At 39.5% G+C, this 23,742-nt stretch overlaps 1 pseudogene; it reads left to right on the top strand.

The window, feature by feature from the left end:
• Positions 1-851: 851 nt before the first annotated feature.
• Positions 852-2,199, top strand: LOC149197683 (carbon catabolite repressor protein 4 homolog 1 pseudogene; annotated as a pseudogene).
• The last annotated feature ends 21,543 nt before the right edge of the window (positions 2,200-23,742 follow it).

The following is a 23,742-nucleotide window of genomic DNA, read 5'->3' as shown; positions in this document are numbered from 1 at the left end:
GTTTCCACTGCCCTTTGCTTCTGCCAACTTGCCTTTCCAGACCTTATTGCGACCTTTATACTCGTATCTTCTGTCACGAAAACTGCGCACAGTGTCAGAATAGAAAGGGTTTTCACGCATGCATATTCCTGCAACTCGTCGTTCAGTGACTGGCTCTTCAAGGACCCGTTTATAAACCTTTTGGCAGTATTTCTTCAAGCGATCTTTAAGTTTTGTTTGCTGCTCTTCCTTAGGGAGATCACGGAAAAAGCGTGGCAGTTGACCTTCTGGAGTGGGAGTTTGCTCTGATTCAATTTGGTTTTTCAAGTGATAGTATTCACTTCTAGTAGCCATGTAGGATTCTCCTCGCCAAACCCATTCAAGTTGTCTAAGGCATGTTTTACCAGGACGACTGAAATCACATGCTGCACAAACATCATCTGTGACTATTGAAGGGGGCTAAAGTCGATTGGTAGGGATAATGTTAGGATACATCGCTGCAACATCTAAATGATATATAAGAGGACACTCATCACGGTTCGGAACATCCCGCAGAGACTCCAACTGTCTCTTGATGTCATTTTTAACTTCCTCGTAGTTAATTACAGAATCCAAATCCATCTTTCCCATCAAAACTTACCATTTAATGTCACAACGTTGGTTCACCGATGCTTCTCCTACACTTTTCAATGCTGGGACACCAAGACCACAGTTGAGTAGCTGCTTCCTTGTTTGTATGAAAGACGATAGCATCGTGGAAAATCAACTTTTCGGTTTTGTCATACCATCGCCACAGCCTTAACTGGATGGCATGGTTATAACTTATAACCCAACTGCTGTGGTATTCATGATGGGAGATTGTGGCAGAAATGATGACTGCAATGACCGTGCAAACAGAAGGTGAAGATGACGGTCAATTTGAAATCGGTATGCAACAACCGGATGATGGGCCTAAAGATTATCCTGATGGGGCTACCACCCTGCGTTGCATGGACACATCAAATCCCGCAAATCCCAGCAAATCTTCTGATTAATCCATTTTGTAACAAGATCCTTTGCTTTGACCCACGATTTTCTGTAACAAATATCCTACATTTAAGATCAAAACAAAATGCAATTAATACAGATATGATATTGTTGTTAACAGATTTTGTGGAATCCTGTACAATGCATTCGGACGAGAACGAATTCAAGGAAGAAGTCGGTGTGGAGAGAATGATGATAAGCGAGGGAGAAGAAGGTGCAAATCTTGAGCTGGAAGGACGCACTGCAGCTTCTGGAACATTTACTGTACTCTCTTATAATGTACTTTCAGATCTATATGCAACCAGTGACATGTACAACTATTGTCCTCCTTGGGCTCTCTCATGGCCTTATCGTCGCCAGAACTTGTTGCGTGAAATTGTTGGTTATCAGGCCGATATTCTTTGCCTTCAAGAGGTTCAGAGCGATCATTTTGAGGAGTTCTTTGCACCTGAATTAGAAAAGCATGGGTACACAGTTGTTTACAAGAAAAAACAACAGAGGTTTATACTGGCACAACCTATGCAATTGATGGTTGTGCAACATTTTTCCGTCGTGATCGTTTTGCACTTGTTAAGAAATATGAGGTTGAATTCAATAAAGTTGCACAGTCTTTGACAGAAGCTGTGGTTCCGTCAGCTCAGAAAAAGGCTGCTCAAGGACAATGTTGCATTGATTGTAGTTTTGGAGGCAAAGGACACTAACCATGGGATCAATGCCCTTGCACCGGGAAAACGTCAACTTCTTTGTGTGGCTAATACACACATAAATGCCAATCCGGATCTCAAGGATGTCAAACTCTGGCAGGTTCATACTCTTCTTAAAGGACTAGAAAAAATTGCTGCCAGTGCAGACATACCTATGTTAGTTTGTGGCGATTTCAACTCAATTCCTGCAAGTGCCCCTCATGCTCTTCTTGCAACGGGAAAAGTTGAACCCTCACATCCGGACTTAACAACAGATCCCCTTGGTATATTACGTCCTGCAAGCAAGCTTTGTCACTAGCTACCTCTGGTTAGTGCCTATTCTTCCTTCGCAAGAATGGTGGGAGTAGCACAAGGTTTAGACCATCAACGAAGAAGAATGGACCCTGCAACAAATGAACCTTTATTCACCAACTGTACCAGAGATTTTCTTGGAACTCTTGACTATATTTTCTATACAGCGGATTCACTTATAGTTTCCAAACTATTCTGACAGAAAAGGAATGTTATTGTTCTTTCGGAACTAAAGCAGCTATTGACCCTGAATTGGAGAGGAGATATGGATCGAGGAGATTGCCCGCCATTTCTGGGCTGAGGAGGAATACATTGCCGCCAATTTTGCTTACGGTTTGTTGTTTTTTTTAATTAGTTTTTTTATTTATTATTTACAACTAAAAAAATTCTAAAAATCCACATAAATAATCAATTAAAAACCATGTTTTTAATTTGTTATTTAAATAAAAATAAAAAAATTGTGTGTCGTTTTTTTGATAGTTGAATAAAAATAAAAAAATTTATTTTGTTTAGTGTTGTTTTTTTTAAATAAAAATAAAATATTTTGTGTAACATTTTGGTAAATAAAAAAAATCAAAAACCACACAAAATAATTTTTGTTTTTATTTAAAAAAAAAAAAAAAAAAAAAAAAATTCCTTATTTTTATTTTTAATTACAAAAAAAAAAAAAAAAACAACTAACTTTATTTTAGGTTTTAACAAATAAAATTTTGTTGATTTTCTTTCAAAAATTTTCAACTTAAATAATAAATTAAAAATTTATGTTTTTAATTTATTATTTAAAGAACAATCTAAAAAATAAATAAAAAAATTTATGTTTTCATTAAAAAAAATATATAAAAAAAATTCCACAAAATTCACACAACATTAAAAATAAAAAAATGGAATACTTGGCAACAAATTACATAAATTGCTTTATCAAACATTGGAGGATTCTAAAGATTTCTGATAGCTTTCAGTTGGCATTTAACTCATCACATCTTTTTGTTGTATGCATTATGATGCACTAATATGCAGAACAAAACAGATATTTCTCATGACAATCTTTTTGCCAAACACATTTCAGAAGTTATCTGACAGGGAGTATTATTTTACATGGTTGTTTTTAAGAATGGATTGAAATTGATATCATGAATTGAGTTACTTTCAACGCTTTGATTTTCTTCGCTCTGTTTTATTTGGTACGGAATTTTTGCGTAAGAATCATGAAGGATATGCGCAATTCTTCTTGAGCACACTTATGTTTTCTTTGTACCAAGTTTTTTTTACAGGTTACAGGATAATCAAGTGATCATAAGGAGATTACATTATGTGCACAATTGGTCTTCCAAAGACTAATTCATGAAAAAATTCTCAAGACAAATCCAACTCCACAACCACTACCTTCCACCTCCCTTTCTGAAAAGATTTTGAATCCCACCAATTGTACATCCATAAAGCATGACATTTCCATATCCATTTTTCACAGCAAGAGTTCGTATTCATCCACCATGCATTTTCCTTACATCCATCCATTTTCTTTGTCATTATCATTCCCCTTCATTTCCACCAATAAAACTCTGCTTGAGTCAAAGTCCTAGAGTCTATGTATCATTGAAAAACACCTAGAGGCTTGCATGCCTTAATGGCAAGTACCTTTGCCAATGAACAATGGGAGTACATTAATATCCCTTGTTCGTCGGATCTTGTAGGTGACTCGACTACAACAAATTTATTCGTACCTACAAAGATGTGTTAGGCATCCTGACTCCCATTGGAATCAATGGTGGGAGCTCTTGTGTTGGCTAGGGGCATTCATTAACGGCCACTAAGTCAACAACTTCTTGCTATGTTCGACATCGACACATTTAATCACATAGTAAGATTTGTGCCATCGAGCATTGAAGACTTGAAGACCCATAATTTGTAGCAGATGAAGCCAATTTCCATTCATTGTATTTCCATTCATTGTATACATTGTATTTCACTTGAGGACAAGTGAATAAATAAGGCTGGGAGGAAAATGTAACTTCTATATTTTGTATACCTTCCAAGCCTTATATGTTTTCAACCATATTCAGCAAGACTCATCAGATTCATCATCCAGCAGCAGATACAACTTTCAGCCATGTTCAACAGACTCCTCAGATCTTTCATCCACAGCTTGAAGAAGTAGATTTAGAGCAGAATTGTGGCAGCTGCACATGCATGATTCATGCATGATTTTTCCAACCAAGTAAAGAAGACCATGAACAAAAGTTCTTGCAGCCACACGTGCACAGCTCTCATCCATTTTGGAAGGGTAAGTTAAGGTATGATATTTTCTAACTTTTAACCATTAAATTCCTTGAAAAGTTAGAATAATAATTTTTGGAAAAACTTCACTTCCTTTTTCCTTGCTTTCCCCATTTCACATAATTTCCCAAATCATCCGTTTAAGGGGAAGGATACATCCACATTCATATATCACATTCATATAACATCCACATTCATATATCACATTCTTAACCCCACTTACCTTCAAGCTATATTCACTATTACATGAGCATACAAATAGCTTTGTCAAAAGTATTTAAAAGTTAATTGGATGCTAACAGAATCATGGTTGTTACACAAGAACCAACCATGGTGCATTCCAACAAAATGCCAACACAAGCATGGTTGTTACACAAGAACCAACCATGATGCATTCCAACAAAAATACTCTGCAATAAAAAGGTCATACATTGAATGCAACAAACAAAATATGGTTGAAACACAAGAACCAACCAAGTTGTAATTCATCAAAAATGCTTTGCAAAAAGTTAAGTAAATGATATCATGCAGAGTTCGAGCCAAAGCTCAAGTACCAAAAAGTAATGTAATAGATTGCATGAGGACATGCAATACCATTTACTGCATGAGGACATGCAATATCTTGAGTTTGGGGGAGATGTTGGGCCTCAAAATGGTCCCTATTTTCACTCCATTATTCACCAATATTTTCACATTTTACCTTCATGTCACCTCCATTCCACCTCCATATCATTACATTTACCTCATTATTGGGTTCTAACAATACTTTTCCAAAGTTTATTAATTCTTAACATTTCTAAGTGAATTTATGGCTAAAACTTAGAAAATAAAATGCTTAAACTTATACCTAACAATTAGCATGAGTTTGTTGACATGTGTAGGCACAAAGGAAGCTTCCAGGGCATCTTTATGTGGCCTTGAATGATCAAATTCGAATTTGATAAGATAAGCTTCATGGAGAAGATCATGGACCTCATGGAGGAGATCATGGAGGATAGGGTTATGTGTCATCATTGGTTGAGAAATATGTGGGTCAAAGGAGAGAATAGTGGGTCTACATTTATGAGGTTGTTATCATGAGTTTTTGTATAAATAGGAGTACCTCCTCCATTCCAAAGGGGAGGACTCTTAGAGCATTGTATCCAATTGATGATGGAATAGAATAAGGCTTCATTTTTCATATATTTCCATTATGTAGTTTTAGATATAAATTGTGTGAATGTAGGATATGAATTTATGTAGTTTTAGATATAAGTTTTCTTAATGTAGTATATGGAATAATTTGTCTTGTTCTTAAGAGAATTGAGCTCACTCTAAAAGGATGAGAGAAACATTTTATTTCATATTAGATCTTATTTCATTTATTTGTCTAGATGTTTGAGGATTTGTTTGTGATTGATGAATGAGTTTTAAATTAGAATGTAATCAGCATATGAGAGGACAACTAAGGGTCTAAGTTAGGCTCTCTCTCTCTATTTGATTTGCATGATAATTAAAATTCATTCTTTTGCTTTTATGTTTCAAGTATCATATGAGGAGATACCAAGAGTCTAAGTTAGGCTCTCTCTCCAATGATTTATATGGTAATTGAAATTCATTCTTTTGTTTTTATGTTTTAAGTCATTTCATTTCTTATGCCCATGAATGACTCTTAGTTTAGTTTGGATTAGTACATGAGAGGACAATCAAGAGACTAAGTTAGTCTCTCTCTCTACTTGAATCTAAACAATAACTAAGTTCATTCTCTTGTCTTTATTTCAAGTTTTTTTAGTTTTATGTAATTAATGATTTCTCTAGGATACTGTAGGGAAGGACAACCAGGACCTCCTTAGTTAGGAGCCTCTTCCCTTGCATATTGTATTGAATCATAAATCAATTAGTTAGACATAGGGTTAGTTGCCTACTCCTGCATATATTGTGCTGGCATCATCACAAGCTTACGAGTTTCCCTAGTCGATAATTTATGCAGCAATTTAAGTCCAATAAATTGCCCAATAGTCCTCATGCAAACTGATATGGAAGGAAGAAGAGGTAAGTGGATAGCAGTGATGCTAGAGTATGATCTTGATATTAAGCCCACGAAACTGATCAAAGGTCAAGGCTTGGAAAAACTTATGGCTGAGTCGAATCTTCATGCTCTAGACATAAATGTTATTGCAACAATGTCAGATGAAGAAGATGATGGCACACTCATTCAGGTATTAGAAATGTTTCTCAACTCACCTTGGTATTCCGATATAGTGTGTGTTCTTCATCATCTTTCTTCTCCTCCTCGAATGTCAAAAAGTAAAGGTAGATCACTAAAACTGAAGTCTGCAAGATTCTGCATTTTGGATAGTGCTCTCTATTGGAAAGATCCAGGAGGGGTTCTTCTTAATTGTTTGGTTGAAAATAAATCTAAGCAGGTAATGAATGATTTTCATAGAGGAGATTGTGGGGGTCCCTAGTTTTGGAAAATAACAACTAATAAAATCTTGAGAGCAGGGTATTATTGGCCATATTTATTTTCAGATTTATATAAAACAGTCATGAGCTACCACAAATGTCAATTTTTTCAGGGAAAAAGGAAGCTTCTTCCTCTTCCTTTTAAGCTAATTGTAGTTAATTCACCTTTCTAGTAGTGGGGGATTGATTTCATAGGGGAAATCCATCCTACATCATCAGCACAGCACAGATGGATTTCGACAGCCACCGATTTCTTCACCAAATGAATCGAAGCCATTCTGACAAGGCAAGTTATGAACACGATAATCATTCAGTTTTTAGAGTCCAATATCTTGTCCTGTTTTGGTTTCCCTCACAAGATTATTACAGATAATGCAATAGTGTTTAACTCGAAGAAAATGGTTGAGTTTTGCAACAAGTATAACATCAGAATGGGTCATTCCATGACATACTATCCACAGGGCAATGGACTAGCTGAGTCTTCAAATAAATCCTTGGTAAACATTATTAAGAAAATGTTGGAGGAAAACAAGAAGAATTGGCATCAAAATCTTGTCAATGCTTTGTGGGCCGACATAGTGAGTAGTAAGAAATCAATAAGTATGTCACCTTTTGAATTGGTTTATGGTACTGATATAGTGTTTCCTACGTCACTTATAGTCCCGGTCATGAGATTATTGCAAGAAGCAGGTAGTGAAGAAGATGATATTCAACGTCAAATCAATCAAATGATTCACCTTCAACAAACAAGGGAAGAGGTTTCTCAAAATACTTTCCAGCTGCAAGAGAAGATAAAGAAAATTTATGACCGCAAGACCAAGGCAGAAAAGTTTCAGCTGGAAGATGTAGTGCTGCGATGGGATGCACGAAATGAAGAAAAAGGGAAACATGGTAAGTTTGACAATATGTGGAAAGGACCTTATAAAATCTCAGCCTATCGAGGACAGAATGCATATTTATTGAAGGAAATGGATGGTCAAGAATGCTCAGGAGGACTGGTGAATGGTAGGCTCCTGAAACACTATTATTTTTTATGCAGCTTGCTGAAGTTGTTTCACTGTCATTGTATATACCAATTTACTTTCCTTCCAAGATTTGAAGTACCGTGTCATTTGAGCTTGGGGCCCGAAGTGAAGGCTACAAAGCTTAAATGCTTTGTGATGTTTTTAGTTGGTTTTTGAGTCAGTATAGAGTCGGTTTTGAGTCAGTGTTCAGTTTGTATCGAGTCCTTTTTCAAACATTTCAAAAATTTGTCATTCTTCCATTTGTTTGACTGTATTGTCCCAATCAACTAGGCACTTCGTCTATGGTGTTCTTGACACCTCCAAGGAGCTTCCATCCCCAATAAGGCCAATGTTAGTGTCATCATATGCATACTTCCATCAAGGGTCAAATCTGCTCTTTGCATTTTCATTGTAGGTGTCTCATACTGAAATTTTTTATCACTCCACTAGGTCATGCCAAAAAGGATCCACTGATGGTTGTCTTCTTCTTCTCAAAAAATATAATTTTCCCTCATCAGGTATATTTGCTGACCCATCGTCATGTTTGAGTTATGGTTTTAGTTATATTATTTTTAGAGTCAAGGCAGTCATGTCTCCATTAGGTCTTAGGGTTCATTTCCAAGGTCAAAAGTTTTGTTTTATTGCAAATAAAGGGCAGCAAAGGTATGAGGAAGACCAATAAACAAAGAATGGTTGGTAGTTAGTCATGGTTACTATACAAAATCCTTATTTCACTAATTTAATTTTCATCTCAAAAAACATATTTTTGAGATGAAGATAGAGTATTTTAGTTTGTTCATATTTTTGATATAATTCAGGTCATTTTATGTAATAATTGTTCCCATACGCTGCCCAAGGCACTTCTCCTTGCTGCAAGAGAAGAATTATTGAAGAATCAGCTCAATCAAAGCATCATCCACCTGAAGAGAGAAAAATAAAGAGAAGCATCAAATAGAGATTTGAAGACAAAGTAAAAAGTTCCAAACAAACATTATAAAGTGGGTTTTTCTAAGGAAAAATTGAACTCATCCTCTATATAAGATTTTAAAAGCATCTTTCAAAATTCATTAGCTCTTTCGCACCCTAAGATCTCCTTGGCAAAGACAAAATTGAGTGAAAATTCGAAAATCAGGAAGGCATTGCGCGTTTCAGTTGGGTGTTGCACATAGAATTTAGGCGCTGCGCGTTTCAGCTGGGTGCCGCGCGTTGAGTTTGAGCGCTGCGCATCGGGCCAAAAACCATCAAAACTATCCTAAAAAGCATCCAAATCACTCCTTTTTCTACATAGAGACTCAAAAAAGTAAGTATACTCCCTAAGTTATCCTCCTAGCACTCATTTCAAGATTTTTGAGTTTGTTCGCTATTAAAATTTTCAAACCCTAGGTTGTCTAAAAACCCTCCCTGCTTATAATTTTCATATTCATTCCCATATATTATTGTCATATCCCTAAATATCATCCCTATTCCCTATTCCATACTGTCAAATACACTTAAGTCCCCAAACAAAATCCATAAACCCCTACTTACAAAATAGTCGCTACTAAAAAATGCCTCCCTTTCTCACTCTCACATCATGCATATCTCATTTCTACATCACACAAACTCCTCTCCCCTTCCCCTATCCCTACTCACCATAACTACCACTTCCTGGTTACCTTCTCTAGGGTTTCTAAAGCTTCAAACTCAAAAAACATGGATAAAGAGGATAAAGATTATGAGTAGGACGAAAACAGTGGTAGTGAAAGCATGGAAGATGAACCTCAACATCATAGAAAACCACGTAAGGGAGGCAGAATTATTAGAGAGAAACCATCAAACATCAAAGAGTTAGAGGTTTCCCCTATGACTGTTTCTTGTTTCAGGTATCTGGGATGTTATGAGTTTTGTGAGCAAGTACAAAGAGTTCAACATCATCTTGAGCTGACCAGGCTTTTTGTAGCAAATCTCCACGATAACAGGGTAACTCTTACCAGGGTGACATTTGTAGTTTCCACCTCCATCATTGTTGATGCTACAAGGATTCCAAATGTGGAGGAAAAATGGTATAAAGCATAACATTTGGATGAGCACTACTATAAGCGATACATCAAATCCAGGTACAGGAATGAAAAGAAGAGGACCTTTCCTTTCAAGTTCCTTAACAAAAAGTATGTCTCTATGATGAGAATCATTGTGAGGTATTTTACATGTCAGGGAAAATTTTCCAGACTATAAACCTATAATATTAGGCTTCTCATGCACTTCACAAGAGTGAAAATGTTGAACATCCTGTACTTCGTATTCAGGAACATTGAGAAGATGGCCTACATTGTACAGAAAAGGTCATACCCTCAATAGATGAATAGTATTTATCACTATTCCTTGATTAATTCTATTGTGCTACATCATCTCAACCTCCTCAACATCTCCTCGGATACATTTGTTTCCAATGACACCTTCAATGGTCCTCAGATTCCTCCAACAGTGCCTTAAGAAGTAGAAAGGCCTTCCAATGCTACTAAAGTAAAGAAAAGTAAGAAGGCTAAAAAGACTAAAGTTGTTGAGAAGACAGAAACCTACAAAACATATTAGAGAGGGGATAGAAGTTTGTTTGCAGTGGATAGGAAAGTGTTTACTCCACCTAATGTGGAAGGGGCTTTTCCTTCCTCATCAGGTCATAGGAAAATGCTTTCTCCACAAACTGTGGAAGGGGCTTTTCCTTCTTCATCAACACAACAGGTACAACAGGTGCAGCATATGCAAATAGTGAAGGAGAAGATGTTGGAGGAAAGCCTCAATGATGAAGAGGAAAGGGAATTTGATTTGATCGAACATGATGAACTAGAACAACCACACATTCATCATGGCATTGAGATAGTCAACTTGGAGGCTTAAGATGAGGCAACAAATGAAAATATAATCATAAAGGAAAAATATGCACAGATCCAAGCACTGATGGACAACCTGGCGAGAGCTAACTATGTCATTTCATACCTTTAGCAAGAGAACAAGTAGCTAAGTGACAAATAGGTCCTCATGGAGCTAGAGCTTCTCAAGGCAAAGAGGCAAGATGACAAAGGAAAATCAGTAATGCAAGAGGAAAAGACCCCAGCCACCTTGACTACAGAATAGAGGCTTGAAAAGGAGATTGAGGAGGATAGAGAAACATGGCTTGACAGGGTCAATTTGCATTTGGAGAAGCTACTAAAAAGGGCCAACATGGAAAATCAAATCATCAAGCATGTGGCTCACCATTACAGGACCCGAAACAAGATTTGTAACATAGGAGTCAAGCAAATGAAGACAAGGCTAAAACAAACCCTCGAAAGAAGAAAGGAGGGTGATAGGCTTAGGTCACTTTTTGAAGCTTCCTTGGCTGATCTAGACACTTGGTGGTGGTGGTCTCCCACAAAGTTTGAGCAATTTTGAGAAATTTTTGAGAATTTTTGCATTTTTGAAGAATTTAGTAGTTTCTGACACAAAATTTTTGGTTCTGCTGCGCTTTTCCTAGGGGCATCCAATGGCCAAAATAAGACCACCATTGGATTCATAATGATGTGAGAATGCTCCCTGTTCATTTTCTAAGCTTTTGGAGAAAAATTGTCAGCCAAAAGGTAAAAAAACACCTAAAAAATCATGTTTTTACCCCTATTTTTACCATGGCGCTGCGCATAGAAGCTATATTGGGAGAATCATATTTTGATGGGTCCAACAACTCCAAATGGGAAAATAAATGCAGATTTGGAAATTAAATAGGACAGGATTTCAAATGAGCTATCATAAGCTCAATTTGGACAACGGGAAGGCCTCTAGATTGGCCCTGCAAAAAGTGTTGCACATAGCCTTCTGGCGATGCGCATAGGAGAATTTTCTGCCAAATTTTCACTTTATTGTTCGATGACTGTAATTTTTGGGTTTTTTCTCATGGATGATGTTTTTACTGATGTAAATGGTGACTATGCATGTAAATAAGATGAATATTATTTACTGGAGGGTAGATTCATTGGATCAAAAGTTCTCTTGAAGTCAAAAGAATCAGTTTCCTCCCTTTTAGAGGCAAATTGTTAGGGTTGCTTAGATTCCAGTTTCTTGTTCAGCTTTTGATGGATTAGTTCATCATATTAGGGATTCAACTCTCTAATCTTAGGATGAGTTGTTTGGGGTATATATGATGTTTTTTCTCATTCATTGTAAGGGTTGGACTCAGTGGGAGGCTTATGCTTTGATTAGATATCATTTTGTATCAGTTACATCAAGAGATTAATGAAAAATTGCTGTTATTTCTTTGGGATCCATGTGGTATGATTCCCAGTTCAGTTTTTCTTTTGTATTCATGTGTTAGAATGTATTGTTGACTCCACTGCATCATTTCGCTGCCTTTATGCGAATGTATACAAGTTTGAGAGGAAGAATCCATATCTTTTATGCTCTGTTTTGGGTAGACATTTCACAGTCTCTGTTTTCTTCAGTTTAGGAAGAATCCATGTGGCTTACATGATATTTTTAGCTCCTCACATGTCTTTTGACCTCATCCATCAAACCCTAAGGTCTTGATCATTGTGCCTACCTTGCCCCATTGAACACCCTGCAGTTTTGACCTAATTTCCTTGCCCTAACTATTTGGCTCTTTCTGATCCAGCAAAACCCTTCAAAAATCAAATCAAAACCTTGTGCTAGTATACCTAGCCTAATATCAGTTTCTTGATCCAATCATCCTGGCTGAGATCCTTACAGAGAAAGCCCTCTCTTGGCCTAGTAGGGCTAGCTACTTGGCTAAGCATGGTTTGTGTTTACCCCAGAATTGCCTTATTTAGCCTGAGGTTCAATCTAGGTGCTAACACATGGGATTGTATAAATAGAGCTAAGCTCTAAGTAGTTAGAGTAGGAGATTATTGAATTATGGAATAAGATATGATGTATGAGAGATATCTCTAAGTAGAAGTCTAATTTTTGGGTCATAGCGTAGGTAGAGGCTTTGCAGTTGAGTGCGCAGAGACCTAGAAGTCTGTAGTTGAGTGTGCGGACCCCTGCAGCAGAGTGCGCAGGGTGGGTCAAGTCTATAGTCATTCAGAATTATCAATAAAGAGAAGTTTTCTACAATTTTTGCATCTTCATTTGCTATTTATGCATCTGTTATATTGTATATAAATTTCACTTATAACAGTTATATGATGCGCAAATGTATGTAATTATGTTGGATACGTGACTGCAAGTAAGAACATTTGTTTACACAAAGCTAACTAAGATCTGATAATAAAACACTTAGCCTACTTAGCAAGATATTGTAGTTCGCTACCATAGCAGCGTGAAAGGACTTCACCCCCTTGTTAGGGCTATGCAGAAGATGATTATACCCTTTCGTGAAGGTACTGAAGGGTGGAGTAGAGGGTTAAGCAACCTGTGAACAACATCACATCCATCTCAAGGGTGCGGAAACTTGGTTCAAGCATACCCCCATACTGCTTCGAGTGAGACTTCAGTCCACGTTCCATGCGTTGATGCCGAAAGGGCCAGTGGTGTAGGGATTTGTTTGGCTAACTAACGCTAGAAATGGGCTAGGCCCCCACAAGCCAAAAAATGGTTCCGTTGCTAGGATTGATGAAGAAGAAGTTCAAGTTGGAGAAGAAGAAGTGAGGATATGCCATCTCCAGCATTAACAACCATGTAGTCAAGGTTGCGACGCAAATACTAGCAGGGAAAGTGATGTGGAAGTGCCACGCGGATGAGGTGCCCGTGCTTGTGATTGCACTAGTGGCCCAATGTGCGGAAGGCATCCAGTTCAATTGGGCAAACTATCTATGCGTCGAGTTCCTTGTGAACTGTCACAAGGCACAGGAGTAGGGAAAAATGTTTCACTATGCGGGGCTCCTATTGTCAGTCGTACCGGTGGCATGGGAGTTACCAAAAGATAGCCAATTCCCTTCGGTCCCACTAGACCTTGCAGAGGCAGTGAAGTACACTTTTCTGTGGGTGACCAAAGATGCACAGCGAATAAAAGAAAGAAAAATATTTTGGGTATTAATGGAGATGAATATCTAGATGGGGATCAATTGCAACCTACGGTTGTCATGCATAGTATATGCCAGTCTATAGAGATTTGCAGAGTTCAAAGCAGATTTCCACCATATATTTATCACGGCATAGAAGGACCCTATAAAGAAATGGAATAACCTCCCATATCTAGTGACAGATGATGTGATCTTTGTAGTCCTCGAGTCTTGGCCTCCGAAGTGGCATGCTCCAGCAGGCTCCGCGATGGAAACAGATAAGTCTACCACATAGCGCAAGAAGGAAGAGACGAAGCTCTGAATGTCACAGCTAGCGAAGAAGCGCAGAAAGGAGGAAGTAGTGGCTAAGGCCCAGGAAGCGTGTGATGCCGCGAAATTGGTGAAGAAGCAGAAAATAATAGGAGAAGAGCGTGAAGGATAGAAGTCACCTTCACCCACCGTTGAGGCAGAAATAGAGATAGAACAAGGTGGCGTGGACTTGTAGATGACATCCACCCAACTAAAGCGTCTGTGACCACAAGAGCAGGCAGTGCCACGAAAGAAAACAAAGGCATCAAAGACATCTTTCGACCCAATCACCCTCACTAAGGGGGATTTGCATGATATCAGACAAACGATGAGGGATGTCACTGCGAAGGCCCTCAAAGAGTTCGAAGAGTAGCAGTAGTTAGGATTGGGGGCTCTCCGGACAGAGTTGCAAGAGTTGCAGGTATGCACTCCACAGGCTGGCACAGTGTCCACTAGCCTCACAATCAGCACTTCAGCTTCTAAGGAGATGTTGTGCACAAGGGTGACTAGCACAATAGTGCTACTAGATGGGGCACTTACTATAGAGATGGAGGCCAACAGGTCCACAGTTAGCAGTTTGAAAGGGGTGCGATTGAACATGGCTATGCTCCCTTGGGAGATGCTCTACATCTTACAGGATGGAGTCACCACGGAACTCAGGGCCCGAGAGAGTCACGCTCTATAGGTGATGAGCGAAAAATGCATTAACATTGAGCAGTTGGGCTTGTAGCGCAATGAGGCAGTGGAGCAGAATAGGTAGATTATGTTGGTAGTAGAGGAAGCCTGCGAGATGGTTCGGGAATTAGACATTAAGGTAGAAGAACAGGTGGAGGCATGCATCTTCAAGTTGGCCACAGGGGTGCATGAGGCTCAAGCAAATATGGCCAGGGTTCAGTTGCAGCTGAACCTGCAAATCACAGAATTGCAATTGAAGGCTCAGCCTTCAACTCCACGGGAATTCAGGAAACAATGTACCACCATTGTTATAGTAGCAACAGCGGTGGTTGACAGTGCAGTGGGACACTGCATGCAGTTGTTTGAACAATCATTTGAGGTCCTAACCATCTAGTAGGAGGACCCGAATGTAGAGCGCCTGGAGACAAAGGCACGCGAGCTACAATAGAGGTATGACAAGGTAAAAGTGGATACACAGACGATTGCCCTTACGAAGAGGCTTGCACGGATGCAGGAGGCAAAGGCGCTCAAGGAACAGGTGGATGTTGCTTAGCATAAAGAAGCAGTCTTAAAAATGTGCCTACAACCATGGATAGACGAGGCTTACAAGATCACAACATCCATTGAAGGGAAGCTCACGAAACTATAGGAAACTCATCATAAGATTCAGAGCAGTAGTTCAGCAGCAGTCACCAAACAACGAGTGGAAGAAATCCAAAAGGCGGCCGCTCAGTGCGTTGTTGACGTTGCGTGATCCAAATAGAGCTGGGAGGTATTTGTACTAAGATCTCCACGCCTGCAGAGTGACTCGAGGGGGAGTCATGATGTTTGTGTTGGGGGCCTGTTGGGTGCGGGATTCCCCAAGGGTAGTTTTGAGGCTTAAATCCTATATTTTGGTCCAATTTTGTAATCCAAATGTAAAGACTCCGCATTTTGTGGTCGTGGAGCGCATAGATGTTAAAGAGTCATAGGGTTTTCTGCCCTTAGTTTGGAAATGTAATGTCGGCTATAGAAGATCTACCCATGGTCTACGGACCATGGGATTGTATAAATAGAGCTAAGCTCTAAGTAGTTAGAGCAAAAGATTATTGAGTTATGGAATAAGATATGATGTATGAGAGACATCTCTGAGTAGAAGTCTAAGTTTTGGGTCATGGTGTAGGTAGAGGCTCTGTAGCTGAGTGCGCAAGGCGGGTCAAGTCTGTAATCTTTCAGAATTATCAATAAAGAGAAGTATCCTACAATTTTTGTGTCTTTATTTCCTATTGATGCATCTGTTATATTGGGTATACATTTCACTTATAATACTCATATGATGCGCGAATGTATGTAATTGTGGTGCATAAGTGACCACAAGTAGGAACATATGTTTACACAAAGCTAACTAAGATCTGATAATAAAACACTTAGCCTAGTTAGGAAGGTATCGCAGTTCACTGCCATAGCAGCGCGAAAGGACTTTAGCCCCTAGTTAGGGCTACGCAGAAGATGATTGTACCCTTTCACAAAGGTACTGAAGGGTGGAGCAGAGGGTTAAGAAACCTGCATGAAGGCAGGTATAACTAGAATAAAATGACATCACATCCATCTCAATGGTGTAGAAACTTGGTTCCAGCATCCCCCCATATTGCTTCGGGTGAGACTTTAGTCCAGTGGTGTATGGATTTGTTTGGCTAACTAATGTTGAACCTAGGTCAGGCCCCCACAAGCCAACAACAAGCCCTGAATATAGCCCATTGATTGGACCTCCTCTGAGTGACGATGAGGAAGCAACATAGGATTCTCTACAGAGCTATATTCAAATCATAAGACAAGCATTCTCGTGAATACCCCATCCACCCACACCACCTCCATCTTCACCTCCACCACATACGCCTTCACCCAGACCACCTCCACCTCTGCCACCATCCAATATGGCGAATTCAGTAAAATTGCATGTATTCAAGGGATCAAGAACTGAGGACCCAAACCAATTTTGGTTCATTAGAAAGGATATATGGGAAGCTTAGGGTATTATAGATGATCAGATGAAGAAAGCAACATTGGTTACCTCTTTGCAGGAATGTGTGCTAATGTGGTACATTAAATACTGCACTAATAATCTGACAGTTGCATTAGCATATATTCAGACCACGCTGAATAAGGAATTTAGGAGGCCCAAACTTGAAGCTCAGTCAATTGTGGGATTCAAGGAGATCATGATGAATCCTGGTGAGAGACATTGGGATTTGGATCAGAGGTTGAAGTGCAAAATCTGTGAAGCCAATATGAATCATAGCAAAATATTGAAACCTAGGAAGAAGCCCTGGAGATTGCAATGAGATTGCACAACACATCGATGCAATATACTAATTATGGGGTCAGCAGATTCATGTGCAGTTGCAGAACCTGTGCCTAGAATTTCAGAGCCTGAAGAAAGATATAACAACTCGGCGAAAGGTGTGCGAAGAAGTTTGGTGCCTGAAGTGCAAAAGTCAAGGGCATGAAAAAGATCATTGTCCAGTCTTCGCAAATTATGTTGTGGAAGGGGGACTAATTCCTCTGAGTCCGGAAGATCTAGCATGGGCCAAGTACAGGTCCCGCACTATGGTGTGCTATCTATCATGTAGCTGGAAAACATGCGAAAACCAATTGGCATTTGCTATAGAAATTTGTACAAACACCGCAAAAACTCTTCTACAACTTCTTGAAATTGATAGGTCATGATGAGAAAAATTGTTGTAGTTATGAGTTGATGATGGATAGAATGCCCGCTTATAGGGTGCAAGTAGAAACCTGGCCTCTGGACCAAGGTGCTAGGGGAGCGCGAGGTGAATATCAGGGGCGCGGACGAGGCCGAGGTGGAGGAGGACCTGGTAGAGGTCGGGAACATGTCATTGGTTATAACTATGGAGGACCGGGACACTACGCATGAGACTGCCCAAATTCGACACTTCTATCATGCCAATATTGTACTCTGTTTGACCATGCGACAAAGGATTTACCTGTACTATTAGCTAAGATACACGAAAAGGGAGCATAGGCTCAGCAACCCACTCAGAACCTGCAGATGATGAGGGCTAAGCCTCGCGAGGAGGATCCTAAGGTAAATGTTGTGCTGCGGAGTGCAATGACGACTGGTGAAGATAAGGGAAAGCAACCTAAAGAAGGTGAGTGGGTCTGTAAAGCACTAGAAAAGGAGATCAGGTTTGATCTAGAACATGCAAGGGAAACATTTATGGAAGCAAATAAAAGCTTTGCAGAGGCCTCTACCTAAATAAGTCAAGATAAGCCAATCAAAGAAATGGACCCTTCCATGCTTACTACTTTCTTAGAGATTTGTATGAAGATGTTGCGTGATAAAAAGGCTATGAAAGTACTACAGGAGCTGATCAATAAGTCCACTAGAAAAGAAAAATCTACTGATGGACTGCACATAGCCATGGAGATTGGTAGGCATAAGGCGAGGATAAGACAAGAGATGAAGCTCACTGCGTAGATAGGAGAATATGAGATGGATCAAGTTATTCTAGATCTCGGGTCATACAGAAATGTCTTGCCTAAATAGATGTGGGAGAAGATGGGGAGACCTGTGCTACAGTGGTCTCCGATTCAATTAAGAATGGGAAATCAACAGAAAATCATCCCCATGGGAAGATTGCAGGGAGTGACAGTTGATATTGAGGGCGTGAGCACATTCGCTGATTTCGAAGTGATATAGATTATGGACAACAATAATCCCTACCCGGCAATCCTTGGGATCGATTGGGCTACTGACATGAGTGGGGTAATCAATTTGAAGAAGCAAAAGATGACATTTGAGAAGAAAGATCTCTGCGTAGTAGTGCCCCTAGACCCTGCAAAAGGACTGTGCAATACTGAACTGGTCTGCGATTATGAAAGTGATGATAATTTGGACCAGATTTATAAGATAACGGTGCAAGCACAAGAGTGTTGAATCCGACAGTGGATGGATGCATTGCCTGGGACTGTTAAAGTTCCTGCACATCAGATTCAGATGCGAAGTTGGAGCACTGGCAGAGTTGATAGCATGAAGTATCTACGCTACACTATAATATGATGACCAAGTCATTACATTGTGTATCATCGGAGGTAAGGAGTATTCCCTATTATGATGGTTTAACTGATGTTGATAAATTTTTGGATGCATTCGAAAGGGATGTGCTAGAAAAGCATCGCTTCCAGGCCTTGGATTGGGCGATGTGCGCTACACATGTGAGATGGTGTGGTATGCACAAAGACAATTTTGACGATTGGCATGTGTATAGAAAGATGATGAGATTGTGGTTTGGTCACCCACGAGTGCTACTAACAAAGAAATATGATAGAAGGAAGGACCCACACGATCACCTGGCCAAATGGACTAAGGTTTATGGAGCATAGCCTCAGCCTGAATGGGTGCATCTGTTTTGTCATACCTTGGATGTAATACTGATGAAATGGGAAGTTTTGAAATAGGGATTCTTGATGACGTCTAGCTTTGAGGATGGGTTTGAACGTATTAACGAAGAATTTCAGGAAGTTAAGGCAACAATCTTCAGAATACCGCAAGATCCCTTGGATTTAGTACAACCGAATTGGACCACCCAACTAAGCCATGCACTGGAGTGTTACAATGTGAGTGTCGAAGAAGAGGACGAGGACCTGAGGAACATTAATATCCCAGAGACTAAAGGTCACCGCGAAGTTGAAGGACCGCAAATTGAAAAACCAGATATCACCACGCCACTAAAAACAAGACAAGCAAACATTGGGATAGAAGCAAAGCTAAAGTTTGCAAATATTGGGGACTACTAGGTTGATGCAATAGTAGATAAGGTCATTGAATTGCTCCGTGAATACTAGGACTTTTTCCCTACAAAGTTCTCAGAGCTAAAGGGGATAATAGGGGACCTGGGAGTTATGAAAATTACGTTGAAACCAGACGCGAAGCCGATCAAGTAGAGGCCTTACCACCTCAATCCGAAGTATAAAGAAAGGGTCCGCTTAGAGTTGGATAAAATGCTTGCAGCGGGTATTATTGAACCAGTAGAAGAGTCTAATTGGGTGAGCCCAATAGTAGTTTAGGAAAATAAACAGAAGGATGAAATAAGGATATGTGTAGATCTCAGAAAGTTGAATGATTCCTGCGCACATGATCCCTTTCCAACTCCGCTCACTGATGAAGTGTTGGATAACGTAGGAGGACAGGAGGCATATTCGTTCAAGGATGCCTACATACATGATCCCTTTCAGACTCTGCTCACTGACGAAGTGATAGATAATATAGGAGGACAGGAGGCATATTCATTCACGGATGGGTTCTCGGGGTACCATTAGATCAAGATCCGTAAGATGACCTTCGCCATGAAGTGGGGTTGATTCTAGTATACCGCAATGCCCTTTGGGTTGAAGAATGCGCTGATGATCTTTTCGTGCGTGGTCATCGCGGCATTTAAGGACTTCATTCATAAGTTTCTAGAGGTAAATTTTGATAATTGTATGGTGTTTGGGCTTGTGAAATGCCATGTAGCCATCCTACTATTGATTCTGGATACATGTTGGAGGTATCAGATCGTGCTTAATTTGAAGAAATTTTTATTCTATTTTCCCTTCGGAATCTTTCTGGGCCATGTGGTGTGCAGAAAAGGATTAATGGTAGAACCAGCTACGATAGCAGTTATAATTAATTTAGAAGCGCCAAGAAGTTTGAAATAGGTATGCGCAACGCAGGGGGATATAGGATACTATGGGAAATTCATTAAGAGTGATGCCCAGATTACCACGTCGATGGAGAAGTGTTAAAGGAAAATATGGTCACCGCGATGATCCTAGTCTTCCTGGACTAGCAAAAGGAATTTCATGTGCATGTGGATGCGCCATGTATTGTGCTCAGGGAAATACTAACACGGGTCATTAAGGGAGAGTTAGATCACCCTATAGTGTTTGCGAGTAGGAAGTTGTCTAAAGCTGAGAAAATTTATTCAACGACAGATCACAAAGTTATGGCTATGGTGTACGCACTCTAGAAGTTCAAACACTACTTGCTAGGTAGACATTTTAAGATGAATACAAACCATTCTACATTGAAGTACTTCGTTAAAAATCCTGTGTTGGGGGGGAAGGTATGCATGTGGCTATTGTTGTTTCAGGAATATGATTTCGAAGTTATTGTGAAGCCAGGATGATTAAATACCAGACCAGATCATATGTCACGCATTGAAGCACGAGAGGAGCCTACTAATCTATAGGAATAACTGCCTGATGCACAACTCTTTGTAGTGCGTGTCACGGATAATCACTTTGTAGATATCATACACTTCTTGATGACGGGGATGCAGACGGAGGGGTATACTAGTCAACAAAAGAAGGAGTTGGTGGTGCACAAGGCAGACTTCTTTGTCATTGTAGGGCACTTATATAAAATGGGGTCGGATGAAATACTGTGACGTTATGTGCATGAGTTTGAATGAAGCAGCATCCTTGTTGAAGCTCATGGAGGAGCTGCGAGAGGACATTATGCAAGAAAAGCAACAACGCAAAATATTTTATGCGTTGGGTTATGGTGGCTAACGCTTCTTAAGGATTCCAAGTCTTATTGTAAGGCATGTGATGCATGTTAGAGGATGGGCAAGCCATCGCAGAGGGATGAGCTACCTCTGAATCCGCAACTATCATTACAACCATTTGAAAAGTGGGTGATTGATTTTGTGGGACAAATTCAGCCTCTAGGAAGGAAGATAGGTGCAAAATACATCATCACCATGACAGAGTATTTGACCAGATTGGTGGAGGTACAGCCTGTGAAGGACTGTACTGGGGAAACAATAGCAAAGTTAATATTTCAGTATGCACTGACTAGGTTTGGTTGCCAAAAGATTTTTATGAGTGATCACGGTACGTATTTCCTTAATGAGACGATCAGTGCGTTGACAAAGGAATTCCAAGTTTATCACCAAAAGAGCACACCATATCACCTGCAGGCTAATGGGATGGTTGAAGATTTCAATAAGATATTGGAGAACCCAGTGAAGAAGGTTTGAAATGCACAAAGCAATAACTATGATGTGCACGTACCCGTGGTGCTATGGGCTTACAGGACGACTTGCAAAAAGCTGACTAGAAAAATGCCTTTTAGGCTAATTTATGGCATAGAAGTTGTGATGCCAATGGAGTACATTGTACCTAGTCTATGCATAGTGGAATTTATAGGAATGGTGGATCACGGAGCTATTGGATGCAGGATCCCCGAAGGGAAGTTTTGAGTCTTAAAGCCCATATTTTGACTAAATCTGATGTAAAGACTCCACATTTTGTGGGTGCGAAGCGTGAAGTTGTAAATGAGTCATAAGGTTGTCTGCCCTCATTTTTTTAATTTAATGTCATCTTTGGAGATCTACGGACCATGGGATTGTATAAATAGAGTGACGCTCTAAGTTGTAAAAGAATCGAAATCAGAGAAGGAAGGATGAAGAATTGAGTCTTATTTAAGTGTAAAGTCAAGTATTTGGGTTGTAGAGTAGGAAAACGCTTTGCATCTGAGTGCAAAGAGGCCTAGTAGTCCACAGCTAAGTGCACAGGGTGAGTCGAGTTTGTAACCATTAGAGAAGTAATACAGATAATTTTCATATCATTTATGTGTATCTTTTTCCTATTTTGTGCATTGAATGTGTTGGGCATAAATTGCATTTTCACTGTTTGTATGGTGTGCGAACTTATATGATTGTGTTGATTAAGAAAATATAAGATAAAGTATCTGTTTATGCAAGGTTAACTAATTGTTATAAGAAGATAAGTAAGATCTGCAGTGTAAAATGGGGAAATAGCACAGATTGCTACAATAGCATCATGAAAGCACCTCAGTCCCTTGTTGGGGCTGTGCGAAGGCGATTATAACATATCATGAAGGCCTATTAGGTTAGGACAGTGTGCGAAGTGACCTGCACGAAGCCATTCATAGTTGGACTAAATTGACCCCTTAGACATCTCCAGGGTGTGGAAACTTGGTTCCAGCATCCCCCCATACTGCTTCGGGTGAGACCTTTGTCCGTGCTCCGCGAGCTATTGCTGAAAGGGCCAGTAGTGTAGGGATTTGTTTAGCTAATTAACTTTGAACCTGGTGTGGAGTACTGAAGAAGGTATGTTTTGTTGATTATTTTGTCATCTTTTCTTTAAAGACTTATAATCCCTTTGTATCATGAACTAGGTAATTAATAAGAAATTATGGAAAAATCTATGAGGATTGTATGTAACGCAAGATAGCTAATAATCGCCATTTTCTTATGCAGAAAAAGGGAAAAACGAAAGATTGTCGTCCCAAGGAAAAAGACAGAGCAGAGTTAACTGTTGTCCCTGTGGCAGGAAACCATATGCAGACATGGAAATCCAAACTGAAGCATATCAGCCAAGGAAAGGAAAAGGAGATATTGAATCAGTGTAAGAAAACAAAGGGATAACTGGAATTAACAGTTTGGTGAATCCCTCAGGATCCTCTAATCCTGAGGGATCGCAATCTTAACTATTTTTGCATCATTGATATCTCCGCCCGGTTGTTATAAAAAGGGGCAGCACTACTAGCCCAAAGAGGGGTTATTGTTACTTTTATGTAATTTCTCGTTGTATTCAAAACTTTGATCATCGAATTTCGTTGAGAATTGATCCACTGTAACTCTGTTTTAATGCTTTAATATAAATTTCTTTGCTGTTCCATCTTTGATCCTGGAATAATTTCAAGCGGTGTGTCCCTGGAGGCTAAAGGCCCAGCCCTGGTGGAACACTTGCTCCTGTACCATTACCTCTAGTTCGTGTGTGGTTTCCATTATCAGCTTTGATCGGTAATCTGGTGTGCTTTTTTATTTTATCACAACTCTGTTATATTTACAATATCGTCTCTATAACAGGAAGGTTGTATTGTTCATTCTGACTTTATAATGTATTGATATTCCTTTAAGTCATTAATGTAACATTACTGTTCTTTACAAAATGTTATCGCTATTCAATTACAAAGTAACCGAGCTGTAATATTCTTAAGTTGGTATTACTGTATTCATCTATGGTTTATCCTTCATTACGATTGATGTTCAATTGACA

Source organism: Pinus tabuliformis, chromosome 2_2 (genome assembly GCF_031772625.1).
Source record: "Pinus tabuliformis cultivar Carrire ecotype Pingquan chromosome 2_2, CPIR1, whole genome shotgun sequence".
NCBI classification, from domain to species: domain Eukaryota; kingdom Viridiplantae; phylum Streptophyta; class Pinopsida; order Pinales; family Pinaceae; genus Pinus; species Pinus tabuliformis.
This window is presented reverse-complemented; position numbering and strand designations above follow the sequence as displayed.